Source organism: Pleurodeles waltl, chromosome 1_1 (genome assembly GCF_031143425.1).
Source record: "Pleurodeles waltl isolate 20211129_DDA chromosome 1_1, aPleWal1.hap1.20221129, whole genome shotgun sequence".
Taxonomy (NCBI): domain Eukaryota; kingdom Metazoa; phylum Chordata; class Amphibia; order Caudata; family Salamandridae; genus Pleurodeles; species Pleurodeles waltl.
This window is the reverse complement of record NC_090436.1, coordinates 758984664-759002476: the sequence shown is the minus strand read 5'-3', so window position 1 is coordinate 759002476 and position 17813 is coordinate 758984664.

Here is a 17813-nt window from a genome sequence, read left to right as displayed (position 1 = left end):
GAGGATCGCCAAACTGTTCTCCGCTTCAGCATCGTTAAATACCTGTCATTAGTTTTCCTGTTCATTGTAAACAAATTATCTTTACTGGCAGAAAATTTGTGACTACGGTTCTTCTCAACATACCCCTGAACGTATATTCCTGTGGGCAGGTTATAGCCACTAAACATAGACATCGGGTGCACAACTACACCATCCTTTATTTTTTCAAAAGTGTGAGTTTTCTTACATTCTCCAAAGAAAGTCCCGATAAATCTCCCCATGACCCTCGTGGGCATTACATGGGTGGGTGGGGGGCTGCATTGCTCGTAGGCCCCCAACAGCCACAGCTCCACTAACCTGCACGTGTGTAAAGTGTTTTTCCCCCGAGCAACACATGTCCTGCTGCCAAGCAGGTTCCTGCACTCTGCCTGCAGAACAGATAACAAAATCCTTCAGGGGAAGAGTGTCATGTTTATCAATATCTCTTGAATTTAATTGCTGCCTTTTGTCCCATGCTGGAGAGGAGGATTAAAGTGGCCAGAACCCATCTGATCCCTTTTCTACAGTAAAACACAGCAGATTCGGTAACAAGCCAAAGATGAGCCTGCAGTGAGTTTACAAAAGAAGAAAGCAGGATGTGTTTGTTATTTAAAAGGGTAAAAGTAACAGTGTTGTGCATCTTCTATTTGGACAAGTGACACAGGCCAGCAGAAACAAAAACACTTGCAAAACAACAACTAAACAGCCTGAAAGCTTAAATCAACGACAACAACTTATAAAATAAATCACTAGATTGGGTAACTTGACAGAATTTAGATCAGCCCACACAGAAAAAGTACCCTTCTAAAAAAAGCCCATCTCAAGAGTTTTCTTAAAACAGCAAAATATGTAAAAGTGATGTCTTGAAAATGGAAAATGAAAACAACAGTGGGAAAAAAGTGCTGGCCTATGATGAGACACCCCTGCTGGCTACTGGTGCTTTACAAGTCGCTCATTTTGTAAACATAAGGGAGCAATAGAGTGGGTACCTGCTTGGACCCCAGGGGGATTGGTGAGTGCTCCACTCAAAAGGGAGCACTAGGGTGGGTCCCTACTTTAGCCCCAGAGAGACTGGTGAGTGCATGTTGCGATCAAGGTGTTGGCTTCCCCAAAGCACACACAGTGCTGACATGTTTAAAAGAAGTTCCAGCAATGCAGATAAAGACAGTACTTGGGCCTCAAGAGAATGATAAGACCAACACATGCGGAACAACAGGAAATAGTATGCTACAGCCAATAGAAACAGAATAAATGTAAGTGACAAACACACAAACCAATGAAAAGCAAGGGTGGGATGTAAGCATCATTTAAGATTTGTATTAAATACAAAAGATTTCTCAAGCACAGCACAGGCGTGCAAAACGTCACAAGATCCACATTTGTGTTCCCAGCATTTACAAACATGGCTCACATTTAAGGTTTGAACAATTTTAATCAGGGAGAATCAAAGAAACGTCCAAGATGGATAAACCATAATTCAGAAAATAACAAATTGCTTCCATGACAACATTAGTGGAGTTGACGATAGTGTATTAGTATATCAAATCCACTTTTTCCAAAGTGGTCTTATTGGAATACTCCTCTTAGAATTGATGTAGATGGACATATGAAGCTAGAAAATAATTTAAAGAAACACATAATACAATGAGGTAAATGTTTGCTGTTGAGTTAGATACCCGAAGGTCACTATATGAAATCACAAAGAGCCAACTTATCCTTCCCTCCTTTTAAAATAACGTACCCCTAATTGGTTAATGATAGCACCTTTCACTTACAATGCTTAGAAAAGAAGTGTGAGGTTCTAAACAAAAAAAGTTTTTATTATCATTGATAAACCTATTGAAGTGAATATGGATCTACCATATAGATTATTAATAGAAAGTTGATCCTTCAGAAATAGTTGTGATATGGGTATTCAGGTAAATCTTTAAGTCTGGAAATATATTTCATCATCACTAATACGATCCATGCAATAAAAGATGTGCCATTTCTACTTATAGTAAATTATTGCACACAGCTTTGTTATTTAGTTATTGAAATGGCACTTAAATATCAGGTCTTTGAAACAGGGCAGCATGTTTCCTTCATGTAACCAGCAATGTTATTTGAATGATAGCCTATTGCATGTTTCTACTACATAAATAATTGTTTGCTCTGATAATTAAAGGCCTGATTTAGAGTTTGGGGGACAGGTTACTCTCACAAACATGACAGATATCACATCCACCATATTACAATTTCCATAGGATGAATGTAATTGTAATACGGTGGACAGGATACCCATCACGTTTGTGAAGATGTAACCCCATCTGCAAACTCTAAATCAGGCCCTATGTTTGCCACTTGTACTATAACTTTGGCGAGTTGCTACCTCAATAGGCTACAAACAGTGAAGAATGCTGTGGCTAGGCTGATTTTGGATGTCCCGAAGTTTGAGGCCATCTCACAGGCAGAAAAACGTCACTGGCTCTCAGTTAGAACACTTATCATGTTGAGTACACTATCTTGCACATTCGGTACTGCATGATCATGAGTCTAAATGTTTTATAGACATGTTCTCCTGGTACACTCGTAGGGAATTGTGGTCTTCCTCTCATAAATTACTTGTGGTGCCCAAAACCGTCACACCAGGTGGGGTGGGAAATCTTTTTCTTATGCCACTGCAAAGCATTTGAATACTCTGCTGGTTTACATGGCCTCTCTAGAATTAACGTTTATTTAGGAAATGTCTCAGAACCTGTTTTTTCACTCATTAGGGTTTCTATTTCAAGAATTCTTATTTTACTTCTCAGATTGGGGTAGTGCATTTTTAGCACCCTGGCACCTTTGAGCATTTCATTTCATTTCACAATCCTGATAAATATTTGTGGTCCTATTAGTAAAAAAAATAGTAGAAGTACAGATGGGGAATTGGACCTTCGGCTGATCATACTTTCTTTTCTCTTTACAGACATTCCCATGTGTACATCTGAAAACCGTGGCAGATCTCCAGCTATAGTACTGGTAATGCCAAGTAACTATTCCAGTGGGTATTATTTCCATTGTGCAGGGCTATAGGTAGTGTTGAATGCCATGCAGGTTGAAGGAAACTTCCTCTGCAAATGCACATATTTTTGTCTCCACATAAAAATATTTTCCATATAGAGAAAGCTGTTCCCTTTCACCCGAGATTCATTCCCCATCATGTCCTGGAAAAGGATTTACTGCAGCACATGGCTAGAGCACATTTCAGACCACTGTTAGAGTGGGGGGAAGGCAGACAGAAGTTTGTGAATTACCACAGACATACATTTTTGTGGGCAATACCATGCTACTGTGGATATTTCCACACTTGTGGTTGAAAAATAATCACAATAGTAAATGCATTTATGCCCACCATGAAGGCCTTTCTGAGTTCCCGGCATGGGTAAAATAGGCATTTTTTCTTTGTGCATCTTTACACTTTCTCCAAGTATTACTCTTGCTTATTTTAAAATTACATCACTGCCAGGTATCCTATTCGATTGTATTAACTTGTTTGTCAGTTGTTGGGCTTGACCCTCTGTGCAGGATCACCCCCAAACATTTTACCTTCAACCCCCTGTTTTCTGAACCTGTTTTGCTGGCTTTTAGAACTCTGAGCACTCTACCACTGCTAACTAGTGCTGAAGTACTGGTGTTGTCCTCCTAATACATGGTACAAATGGCTTATGGCTGATTGATACACTTAATTTAAGTTAAATGCTACTAGAGGGCAGTAGCACACATTAATCCACCCATTAAAAGTAGCCTTTTTTTAAAAGTGCCTTCCATTGCAGCCACTGACTACCATTGAGTCCTGGCAAAATAAACATGTTGGTCAAGTTGGATTTTAAGTCACAATCCCGAAAATGACACAATTAGAAAGTTGCCATTTTATTGTCCTAACCAATTGGTGCCTGCAGACTGTATCCTGGGTCACATGACTGGGTGTAATTGGCAGTTGGCCTTTTATTCCCCCTGACAGTGAGACTATTGGGGGACTAGGTGTTGGCAGGATGGACCATCCTGCCAGGATAGGAGGGGCAGAGCTGTTCCCTGCGCCACTTACATTTCAAAGGGGCTGCCTCCCGCACACTCACAAAGAAATTGACTCTAGTCTCTTGTCACCTCATGCCCATTGGAACCTGGGCATGGAAGTGGGGATATTTCTAGAATCAGATGTAGCAAAGCCTAGATATTTCTTCCACTTCAAAGTCTGGCAAGAAGTGCAAATATTAGACTCTCATACTAACACTTCAGTTCACTCCTGAACGTGCTGAGAATGACCAGAAAGACTTCTTTGTACTTCAGGGGACCGCACTTCTGCTTGAGGCATGCCTTGTACCTCAGAGAACTGTCCTGCTACTGCCAGAGGTCTGCCCTGCAGCGTAAAGTGTGCCTTGCTCCCTCAGAGAACTGCCATACTGCTTTAGGCCTGCCTTGCTGCTTGATCACAGGAATACCAGAGTTGGCTACAACAGGCTAGTTTGCTGGACTCCTAGTTGAGATACAGGGGCACAAAAAAAGCTCTGACAACCTTGACGCAGCACCTGGATCCTGAAGTGAATCCTATCCTCTAAGTGGCTCCTAAAAGTCCTGGACCATTGGAAAGGGTGCTAAAGGTGTCCAAACTTCCAAAAAGAAAAACATAGGATTTTGAAAAAAATTCCACTAAAAAGTGGGCTGAGAGCCAACAGTCTTACCTTCATGTCAATCTGCTCAAAGTGCATTGCCGGTCAGAATGACTTCATGGTAGCTCCCACAGTTTTTCTCCTCAGCAGTATATCTTGTTCAGCAGCTCCTATAAGAAAGGGTATCCTGTCTTGTGGACCCCTCATCAGCTACAGCCTGCACCTCATGCCCCTGAAGATTTTTGACTTCCAAAAATGTGACAAGGTCCAAATGTAGAAATCTTCACCATGACTTAATCCAGCAGCTCTCCAACAATGACACCTCTTTCTCAGACACCACCAGCTGCCTTGTTGAACTTTACCTTCTCAGATAATTTTCTTCAAAAGTTCTTCTATGTCCAAAGGTAAGCCACAACTGAGCCTAACCTACTTCATGTAGCTGAACCACCTTCCATTGTGGTTGGTCATAACTGTTTGTTAAGTCTGTCCCGGTCACACGCAACTATATGTCTGCAGATGCTACTTTGATCTTTTAGGTGCTATTTTTCACAAAAAATTGAAAAAATCCATAACAGATTCTACTGATGGGACTTACTTCATTTTCATGTAAAAATATTTTTTTTCTAGTTTTCTAAATTGGTGTGTGATCTTTTCTGTGTTTGTGTTTTAACTTTATTGCTGGTTGTGTGTTGCATAAATACCTTCCATATTGCTTCTAAGTTAAGCCTGAATGCTTTTGTGGCAAGCTAAAAGAGGGTTAAGCATCTGTTAATTTAGTTACTTTTGAGGTTCACCCTAATTGGAATTGTGGTTGTTTCTAGAGAAGGGTTTACCAGCAGAGAACGCCCAGTAGAACTGCTTTGTACTTCAGAAGACTGTCCTGCGTCTTGAGGTACGTGTGCTACAAGAGGAGTACTGCAGCGTCATCCCACTGGAGATTTTCAACTTCAAAAAAGCAACAAAGTCAGGATGTAGAAATGTTCATGGAAACTTCAACTAACAGCTTCCAGATGATGCTGCCTCCTCCACAGACATCTCTGGCTGTCTTGCCTTGCTGACCTTTACATTCTCAGACATTTAACTTCGAAAATTCTTCCAAATCCAAAGGATAGCTGAGACTGAGCCTAATAAATCTTGTGTATGTGAACCACGCTCCATCATGGTCGACTATAACTTTTATCTTTGCTCCGGTTTTGTGCGACTAGGTGTTGGCAGTTGGAGCTTTGATCCTTTTGGTGGCTTTTCACAAAAAAAATTATAAATTCATAACTTCAGTTCTACTGATTGAATTTAATTTGTTTTGGTGACCAGCTGTTGTTGGAAAGTGGTTTATTAGTAAGGGCAGGTAGGTATCTACACATAGTAATAATGCCACAATAATACATAAGATCCAGTCGAGGTCTCAATAAATTAACCCTTACACAACCCTTTGTAGCTTGTGTGTAAAGGTGTGTAAAGCATTTAATAGGAAATATTTTTATCTTTAAAATGGCACTACAACATCAAAAATCCGATGTAGGGAACCGGAGATATGATTTTTTAAATATTAAATCAAAAAATGTACTTTCAAGTGTCTAAAAATGAAAAGTGCCAACCACAGCCATCTGGTCGCACCTGACTGGGTCAAAGTCAAAGTTTGAGGCTGACTGTGATGAAGCCCAAGTTAGATACACTGAGCGGTAGGCCTTGGTCAAAATGTTGCCTTCTGACCTAGTCCCTTTTTAGTTTTATTCTCCCTCAACATCAAACGAGACTCTCTGGCAGGCCAGCGTGCATTATGACAATAGTGGCTTGCTCCAGCCTGAGGGCTGCTGATATCCTGGAAGTATTTGTTCTTGCTGTCAAAGGCAAAATATCTCCGGAACTTCAGCGGGCCATACCTGAAATTCAGGCCAGGGTGCAGTTCGACATTGCTTGCTTGACTCTCACTGTCAGGTCAGTCACCTTATGGAGTCTTACCCAAAATTCTCCAAATGTCTCCAAACTGCTGCATCTTCTTCCAGAAGGTCATTTTGGGTATTGAAGGGTCCACAACACCTGCCACGGTTCCAAAAACTCAGAGTTGCTCCTTGGAGAGTTGGGACTACAATGCCAACAATGCACCTGGTCAAATACTTAAGTCCACTGGTCACAGGTCAGCTGGGCTCTTCTTGGAGGGGGTAATGCAGGGGCCTCTTGGTAGCTCTTTTGTACCTGTTGCTTCACAGGGAGTCCCCCTAAATACCTTGAAGCAAGGCAAAGTCCTTTCTCTGTGAAGCCCAGAGTGTGCAGCAGGTGCAATCATTATGAGTGTAGTCTTTCATGGTGCAGGGAGGGATCTGCATTGCTGGACAGCTCTCTTACTTTTATCAAGGTGTCTGGGCTACCAATCAGGAGGGCACCCCTGACCAATGGGGTGCGTAGTGTCACTCTCTGTGGTGGCCATTTCCTATGTTAGCCTATGTAACTAATGTTCTACAATGGGGAAAATTAAACTGACAGTCTTTCACTCATCACACAATGTAAAACATATTTTGTCATTCCCCTGCTTATAATTACAAGGAACCCTTCCTTTGGGCACCTAGAGCAGATCTTTGGAAGTACTTTTAATTCCAAATTTGAATTTGGGCTTAATTTCATTTTAACAGCAGCCTTCTAGGAAGGGCTGCATTTACAGTGACAGTACGGAACACAACAGTAGACCCATAACAGTCTTAACTCCACAGGGTCCCTAAACCTACAGGCCCTACCATGCACTAGGGACTTAAAGGTAGGTTTTCAGAGCTAATTATAATTAGGCCTTCTTACCATATATAGCTTTTAAACAGAGCACTGGCCCTGGGCCTCATTAGTAGAGCCTTGGCACAGTCAGAGTCAGTAACCACCGGTATCAGTCATAAAATGGGGGTGATCAGGGCAAAAAGGATGACCTTCTCACAACTGTTTACTAGCCTCTCTATTTTTCAGAATTAGTGTGGGATTCTTGTGTCGTGTTTTCATTTTATTGCTAGTTGTGTACTACATAAATACCTTAAGCACAAGTTAATTTAGTGGCATTTGTATTTCACCCTGACAGGGATTGTGGTTGTTGCTTGAGAAGGGTTTATAACCCCTCAACCGAAAAAAAACAATTCCTTACATCAGTCTATCAGTAACCTTAATCATCAAACATATGCAGGTTTAGCCCCCGACAGTGTGTACTGTGCCTTTGTACATTGAATTCACTAAACAAGCTCAGGTCACAGCCCGTTCAAAGGGTTCACATTGAGATTAGTATTTATCAGAGATAGTTTTATAAATGTTCACTAACCCATTCCCATTGCTTGGCTAATTACGTGGACACTCATTTTATCACACAGACAGCTTCCAAACTCACACTTGAGATCTCATGAGGCTTGAAGACTGATATTCTCCAATCAATCAATCAATCATTGGATTTGTAAAGCGCAGGTTATCACCCCAGGGGTATTCAGATGCTCAGGGGAGTCACCATGCATCAGAACTACTCCCCCAAAAGCCATGTCTTGAGATTTTTCCTGAAATCGAGGAGGGTGTGCGAGGTGCGAAGATGGGGAGGAGGCCCTTCCAGATCTTGGCAACGAGGTAGGAGAAGGAGTGCCCTTCACTGCAGCTGCGTTAGACTCTCAGGACATGGGCAAGATCAGTTGGATTGAGTTCCCTGGTTGGTTGGTGGAAGCAGAGGCTGTGGTTCTCTACATTGGGTTCGATGTTGTGGAGTGCTTTGAATATGATATGAGAGCCTTGAATTTGCACCTCTTGTGCGCCGGCAGCCAGTGTAGACATCTGAGGTGGGGGGTGATGTGGGTCCTTCTTGAGAGGTCTAGGAAAAGCTTTGCTTCTGCGTTCTAAATGGTTTGGAGGCGGCGGAGGAGCTGGGTGGGTAGTCCAACATAGTGGGCATTTCTGTAGTCTAGTCTGCTGGTGATGATGGCCTGGGTAACTGTCTTTCTGATTTCAATGGGGATCCATTTCAAAATCTTCCATAGCATGCAGAGGTTGTGGAGGATGGATGAGGCCACTTCATTCATCTATTGTTTGAAGGTGCAATTGTTGTCGATGATGATGCCGAGATTGTGGGTGTGGTCCATCCGGGTTGGGTGTTGTCTGACCGTGGAGGGCCATCAGGAGTCATCCCAAGGGGAGGGGTTGCTCCAGAAAATGATCATCTTCGTCTTGTTTGTGTTCAGTTTCAAGCAGTTGGATTTCTTTCATTCGGCGATGTGTCATGGCATTGCTGAAGTTGCCTCTGGGGGTAGTGTGGTCTTTGGAAAGGGAGAGTATTAGCCGGGTGTCATCGGCATAGGAGATGATGTTGAGTCCATGGGAATGGACAATCTCGGCCAAGAGTATGATATATATGTTGAAAAGGCAAGGGCTGAGAAAGGATACCTGAGGGACACCACATATGATACTCTTAGCTTCTGAGGTGAAGGGTGGGAGGTGGACCATCTGAGTCTGGCCTTTGATGAACATGTGAATCCATTTGGGGGTGTTGCTTCAGATCTTGATGTGGTTGAGTCTGGAGGTGAGGGTGCAGTGGGAACTGGTGTTGAACTGTTGACCTTGCCAGAGAGGTCTTGGAGGATCAGGGCCTCTTTCCCTCCCTGGTCTAGGAGGGACCTGATGTTGTCTGTTGCAGCGAGAAGGGCAGTCTTGGTGCTGTGGTTGAAGAGGAACTGCAATAGTTCCTGTACACATGTTCAGATGCTTCTCACTTCTTCTTGGCTTAGTCACCAGTTTGGTTTACATTAGATGACGTATTTAGAGATTTAAAGAGGTTTGATAAATCAATGATAGCTTATTTGGGTGGTTTTTGAACTAGTAAGCAACTTAATTTGCATATTGAGGAAACACTGTAAAACTTTTTAGATCAAGTTGAGGTTCAGGTTAAATAGACATCAGCAGAAATAAGCCCAGAGATCTAGGTTCGGCAAGCATGCAAGGTGATATGTTGAGGAGAAAGGACTCCATACACAGATTATATTTTTGTTCAGAGCTGGAGTAAGTTCAGTTACATAAATGGCCAACCACTGAAACTGCAACACTCTTCCATTGAAAGTAATAGAGATATGGACTTAAAATAAAACCTCCTAGGAAATAATGTTAAATCATATTATTTGAAGTATGAAAGTACATATACATATATATTTATTTAAATGTTAGAACAATTTTCTACAATTAAAATATATCATTTAAAATATACCAATACCATTTTTGGAGTATTTAAAAATTAATGTAAGCTTAATATTTATTAAAATATGATTCCATTACTTTTAATAAATAGATGCACCACTTTTAATAATTAATGCTACATAATCATTATTTTTTTACTTTATGTGGGATTTTGTTTGTACTCAAACATTGGAAAAAGAATGCTAATTTAATTTAATAAATTCAAAATAATTGCTTTTTAAATATAAATTAGGCTAGTCATACTGTAACTTTTTAATTTTGTTCTAAAAAATAAATATATTAAAATAACTAACTCTAATATTTAACATGAAGATAAACCATACAAACTGCACTCGTATATTCAATACAGCCATAACAGAACCTAGAACAATAGTAAATTACCCCAGCTGAAAGCTAGAGTAAGTCCGATACTACAAATGTCCAACTATTGGTACTGCAACACCTTTCTGTAGTTACGTTATGGAGATAGATACTTAAAATAAAACCTGATAGAAAATAAAGTTAAATGAAATTATTGAAAATATTCAAATGTATGTATATATATATATATATATATATATATATATATATATATATATATATATATAAAACCATAGTAATTGTTACCGGATTTGTAACAGTGAAGAAGGCCTCAATGGCTAAAATGCATAGGTGGAGATACTAATCTAATTAAATCTGCTAAAGAGCCACAAGAGTGTGACGTCTTTTTTCTTGGATGAACTATCCTGAGAATATTTGTTGTATCCTAACGCAGCCACCAGTAGTGAGAGCGTGCCACTTTTTTACAGGTTTGTTTGACATATATATATGTATATATATATATATATATATAATATGTATATATGTTTCACAAGAGCTATAATGCTGCACTCCAGAATATTTCTTAACAGCATTTATTAATGATCAAGAAAACATCACAGACCACTACCAATGCAGTTTGGATTAAGTGAGTGCATCTTCTATGTTGTTACTTTATACTGTCCCATAGAGAGCTTATAAGGAGCATTCTGGGACCGGTAGCCACCAATCTTTAACTCTTAAAAACAAAACATAATAACTGAACTATAACACAACATTTCTCGCATAGGAAGCAGTTTCGAGCTGCTTGTGAATGCAACCATTATTTCTGTAATTATTTTGATGTTTGTCAACTGAATGGCTCTTTACGAGACCAAGATGTCCTGCATTCAATGTTACCCATTGTTTCACACTCACCCACATAACTTAGAGAATTCTAAACATATTGTGCAAGTCACAAATGTTGTTTAATGTATAAAGTAAACATAGGATTGTATCCAAACATTCCCGCTCAATTATCTGTGGACCACGGAGTTAAGGGAATTGCAGTTGATATGATGCACAGTTTTCTTTTCAAAATATTACTGCAAATATTTCACTGATATTATCAATGATGTTATCAAATGAGTACCGTAATTTGTGCGGTAGTTAGCAGTGCATGACGAGGGCGCAAATTTTAGTTACCTTACGGCACGAGATATTGTTACCTGAGATAACTCTAAAAAGTGAATTTCTATGATTTTGTATGATTAAAATGGGAGCCCAACTATAACGTCCGTGTAACCTTAGTTTTTAAAAGTGAATTTCTATGTTTTTTTAACTCTGTTCCCTAACTATAATGTCCCTGTAACCTTTGTTTTTTTCACAGAATTTTTATGGTTTTTTTAACATATAGTATGCAGCCAGTCCCTGATAACAACCCCTATAACCACCTAACCCAGTGCTGTGCACATCCGTTGGCTGCAGGGCCTGACCTGTGGCCAGCCCATGTGGCCCCACCTGTAACAACACAGCCCAAACATGGCCCCTCTACTCAAGCCAATATCGGCTTTGGGGACACCATCCCCCGGGGTTCAGTGTAAGTATTTAATTTTTTGGGGATAGCGGAGGCCGCGTTACCCCCCCAGGCTGATCTTGGCCCCAGAGATCCCAGCTCCAGGGCTTGGTCTAAACTTGTAATTTTTTAGGGGAGGAGGGGGGCTGTGTGGCCCTGTCCCCAGGTCCATCTCAGCCCTCGGGACCCCATCCCAGAGGGCCTGGCCTAAATATTTTCTTTTTTGGGGAGGGGGCCACGTGGTCCCCCTCTCCAGGGCCAATCATTTCCTCAGGGCCCAGCCATGTGACCCTGGTGCTCCCCATGGCAAACAGTCACAAGGTTGGGAACCGTGTAGTGGAGCCTGAAGGACCTCACAGTCCCATCTCCTGCAGGAGCCAGCACTGCTGTCACAGATAGCAGTTTCCTCTGTCTCCCTGCCTGCATCTTTGCAGTCAAGGAGACAAAGGAAACCTCTGCTCTCAGTGAAGGAGAGCTGTTTAACACCTCTCCCTCACTGTAAGCAGAGTGTTTGCTACTGCGTGCAGCAGTTGTTATAGCTGCAGCCAACCACAGCAAACAGCTATATCCTGGGGGTTGACACCCTGGAACATAGCAGGAGCTGGCCCTGAGGGAGGGGGAGCGGTAGTCCCCAGGGCCATCTGTGGCTCCTCGAGATGGGCATGCAGCCCCACCCCACGAAAATAGCCCCAGGGAGTTGGTTGTTCCCGGGGCTGCCGGGATCCGAATAGGTCCCCTTTCTATTTTTTAAAATTTGGCCCTGAGAGGTGGTGGTCCCAAGTGCTGCGGGGGGAGGCACATGGCCCCCTGCACACAATTTGTGAAATGCCCTGGGGAGGTGGCGGTCCCCAGGGCTGCAGAGGGGGCTACACAGCCCGCTCATATTTTGAGAAATGCCCCCAGAAGGTGGTGGCCTCTGGGACTGGGGGGGTCACTCAGCCCCACACACAAATTCAGCATTGCCACGGGGAGGTGGTGCTCACCAGAACTGCAGGGGACAAGGTGGCCCCTCACTTTGTATTGATTTCAAGCCCCGGGGAGGTGGTGGTTCACAGGGCTGTGAGGCAGGCCAAGGGGACCCCCTTACAATTGTGGCAGCATTAAAAATGCAAATGCCCCAGGGACCTGGCCCACCTGGGGGCCTCACAGAAACAAGCACAGAAGCCCAAGCTTGTTTCTTTAAAAACAGTTGCCACAAATTTGTGAATTTCCAGAATTTCCAGTGAAAACTACAAAAAATGCCTTTTAACCCTGGGGAAGTTCCTCTGGGATGGCGGCTGCTAGGTGTAATCATACAACAACTCAACGGAGGCACAGAACACACTGGGTTCATTATTGACCAGGTGCTCTGCTACCCTTCCAAACTCTGCTTTTAACCTTTCCAAAACCAGCAAAGTGCCCTTTAAGTCAGACATGTATACCATAAGGTCGCCAGCATAGAGAGCGACCTTCCTTTGTCAACCGTTACACCTCAGTGGTGCCATACCCTCCTCTTTTCTGATTTTACATGCAAAAAGCTCTATAAATAGATTGAATAATAGTGTTGATAAAGGACACCCTTGCCTCACTCCCTCGCTATTTTAAAGGGCAAAGTCAGAAAACGATCCCAGGACTTTTGAAAAAAGAAGTCTGATAGATCCTTTGTACTACCTGACAAAAATTCTCCCCTAAGTTAAAAATCTTAAACAGGGTTTGCAAATACATTAAATTCCCTCTACCAAATGCCTTCATGGTGTCTAACATAACTATAGCCAACAGGACCTCATATGCATATTGGTCTATTGAGCCAATCAAGCCATGAGTTAGCTTGTGCATAAAACTTCACTTTAGGAAACCTTTTGGTCATCATGCAGCACCCACCAATCACACCACCCAGTCTATCAGGCAATACGTTTGTGAAGATTTTGTCCTGTATGAATCATAGCTCCTTGGGCATGCCCCTGGTTTCAAAATCATTGTGAGAACAGATTTGTTCCAGGACGAGGGTAGCAAGGCCCCTGACTCCACAATCTATCTAAAGAGTTCAGTCATAATCGGTTTTATACTATCACCCAGGGCCTTTTAATCTTCCAAGGGCAGACCATCTGGGTCTGCAGCTTTGCCCACCTTACTATTCTTAATTGGCTGCTCCACTTCAAAACTTTCGAATATAACTGTTAAGTAGTATATTCTGCTCATCACTTAGACCACCTAAGTCTTCGTCCTTAACCCTGCTCCTCGTCAACTCCAAGTCTTTCTAATATAAATCCTCAAAAAAACACTGAAATGTGTTTTCAAATTCTTTACTGGCCCTTAAAATGCCCTGAGTTCTCTTACAGTCTAATTCCCTTATTGTTTTTCTAGCTAAATCCGAATTTATCTTTCAAGCCAAAAGCTTCCCATAATTTTTCCCATACTCAAAATGGGATAATGTGTTAGCCTCACATCTCTTCCTGACTCTTCCTTCCACCACTGTTGTCAGCCTGTTCTTCTCTGTTTATAGCAGCACCTTCAGGTGCTCTATCTCCCAAGGACTAAGCTCCACTGGAACAGTTTCTCCTCTACCTCCCGCACTCTTAACTCCAAATCATATATCTCTTTACTGTAAACATTTCTTTTAACAGAAGCCAGCCTAATAATTCTGCCCCTTAGAAAAACTTTAAAGGAATCTCCCAGTATACCCATGGAAGCAGAGTTTAAATTAATACGGAAAATCTCCTCAGTATTTGATTGGAGCTCTTTCATCACATTCTCATCCAATAACAACGTGAGGTCTAATGTCCACCTGTGCTACTCAGCTTTACTATCTAAATTAATGTCCAGGCTTACAGCGGAGTGGTCTGACAGGAAGGCCTCAACATGACAGACATCCTGTACTTGCTCTTTTAGTTTCCAGTCAACCAAGAAATAATCAATCCTCGACTGATGTCTGTATTTATTATTATTGGAAGTGTATGCTTGTAGCGCTCCCATTCTTTCTCTCTACACATTGCATAACCCCAGTTGTTTCCACATTCTTTCTATCTGGGACAGCATTTTCTCATTAGCTCTTGACTTACAGCCGGATGATCTGTTCAAATCATAATCCAAGACTACATTAAGATCCCCCATCAGGATAGTAGGGTAAGGAAATTGCAACACATTTTGAAATATATCTGTCAGTGGGCCAGTGTCATCAATATTTGATCTGTAGTAATAACCTGTAAGGGTATATGGATGATTGTGTACTGCCAATTTCAAGGTCACCCACCTCCCTGACTTATCTACAGCGCACTTCCCAATCAAGAGTATTGGATATCTCTTCAGCACAATAGCAACACATTTTGTTCCAACATTTTGATTAGTACATATCATTTGTTGTATTCATCAAAAAGGCCTAAACAGATCTTTACACTTTGAATTAATCAAATGCATATCCTGTAGGACAATGAGCTGGGTAGTCCCTTAGATACTGCAACAGCTCTTCCCACCTAATTTTTACCTGTGCACGTTGATATTCAAGAACAGGATTTTTAAAGAACTAGTCACCTCCATTCATCACATTTCACACTCATTAAGTGGCTCCCCTATGGTTTCAATAACAGTTTGTTACCTCAACATTCTTGGTGGTCTAGGAGTTTCATAGGTTCCTGAGGACATTTTTCACTTTTTCCCTCACGCTCCCCATCCAGTTTCTTCACCGCCATCCCAAACCCCCCATACCCAAACCCTTGGAAAACCCTCTCAATTGTACTGATGGCGTAGCACCTTTGGAGGCCCCCAACCAAGTGCAAACACCACTTCATTGCAAAACCCAAACCAAAACCAAAGAGGTCACAGTGTGAACACAACCGAAATCCCAGGTAGTCTAACCAATAGCAGAAGTGCCAAAACTTACCACTGAGGTAAATTCTAACAGTCCTATTTACAGAGAGCAAAAGAGCAGAGAGAGCCACAAATAGGCCTACTTTTAAAGAGCTTCCTCTTGCAACTTTAATGTTACTCTTGATTAGTACTCTCTAATTCCTTAATTAAAGCATCTGCCCCCTTGCAGACTCTAAAATTATACATTTTGTTGTTATGCATGGCTCTCAAAATAGCAGGGAACTTCAGCTGGGCTGTGGCCACCAGCTTCCTTAGTAGTTCTATTCTCTTCACCAACTCCCACTGCCTGTTGCGGGTAATACTGGAAACATCAAATCTAATCACAAATGACACCCCAACCACAATTAATGATTTTTGCTTCAACACAGCCAGGACGATGTATTCCTTAATGGTGTAAGTATGGAAGTTAACTAAAATCTTTCTGAGTTTATTTCTTTTAGGGACCTTTCTGAAAGTGCCCCAATGGACTCTTTGATGTCTTTTGCAATGACCCTCTCTGATTCTTCTACTTGAACCCCGCCCTTGATCAAACGCACAATATAAGCTTTCAAATCCTCACCATCCAGTTCCTCGAGGATATTCCAAATTCTTGGGTTATTTCGCCTCTAAGTATTTAACAGGGACTCAAATTTTGTTTTGACACCTCTCCTCATGTGCCTTCAATTGTTGTATTTCCTTCTTATTTCCTACCATTGCTGATTTCAAGCCCTCCACTTTTCCCTCCAGGATAGCTGCCCTACTTGCGAGGTCATCCAGTTTGTTCCCCAGATCTGCCCACAATCCTCTAATCTCCTTCTGAATAACCTAAAAAATCTCAAATCCACTCCTAATTTCCCTAGACAAGTATCGTAGGATATCTGCTATAGATTGACCTGCTCGATCTGGCCCTTGCCCTTGTGCATGCTCCTCCCCTTCCCTCATGGAGGCCAGTTATAACTGTAACCCAACTAGATGTGCTGTGTCCATCATCACAAGAGATAACCAAGGTGACTCAATAGGGGGTTCTGGAGATGCATTTATCAGCAGCGCTTCTCTTTCTGACACTCTCACACTGGGCCCTGCAGTGTGACCCTGTCGCCTTCTGCCGCATCAGCTGTCTCCAAAACTTGATATCTGTTGAGGCTGATCATTACTGGAAGATCCCCTAGATCTATCCTGGTCTCTGGAGACGCTTGTACCTCCTGTGACCTCTTAGGTGGGGGTCCTCTACTCCCTTGCTTAAGATCAATGTCTTAGGCAAAACGTTGAAGTATATCCATAGCGAGATGGTGATCCAGACTTTCTTGTTCGGCTCCCACAGCTGCCCCTCTCTCCCCTCTTTGGAACCAGAACCACGATGTGTTGGTATGCTAGGACATCTTGACTCCACCTCTTTCTCCCGAGGGCTTATTGCTACATCACAATCCCCCTATGGAAATCATAAATCAGTCTCCTAAGGGCTCACCTTTGTTTAAGCCCTTATATCCATCTTTATCAGTGCTTCTCAGTGCATACCCCAAACGGCTTCTACACTTACTCACAACCAGTACTTCTTCCTTTTTTGGTCAGTTCCCACCAATCTTCTGCCGCCATGCCTCCTTACCCCTGAGTATGTTGTTTTCTCCTTGACCTGGGTTATTACTGCTTCAAGCTCTCCTGATTCAGCCACCACAGACCTTCCTGCGCTCCATGCTTCCTCCTCGACGCTCCTCATGCAGCATATAATGCTGGTGATGTCTCTTTCTCCTCTCTCCCAGAAGGGGAACCTTGCTGATGTGATCTTCCTTGTTGGAGCCACCGCGTGGCGCTCGACCAGCGATCCAACTCCCATCCTTTATGCGCCACTTCCACCTTGACCACTAGACAGAGCACCTCGATGGAATGGATGGTGTCACCATTACTCCGCAGCCTGCCTTTATAAGAATTCAAGAGGGGATGGCAAAACAAGGGGGTACCAAATGCCCGGAACCCGTTCTCGCCTCTGCCATCTCTCTATACACTCAACCAGCTTGCCTCAGTTTGCTTGCTCCCTGAACACATCCTTTCTAACATAGTGTATGCTGCTCGGTACATAGAGAGAGAGAGAGAAAGGTAAATCTATGCTTATATATATATATATATATATATATATATATATATATATATATATTTTTTTTACTTTACTTACCTTGGAGATATTTTAGCCTTCAAAATGTTCTTCACGATATTTTAGTAGTACAGGTTTCAGTCTCATAGCCTATATGTACATACACTACAAATTCCCGTCTAAAATGAATGCATGTCTTCTGCATTCAGGG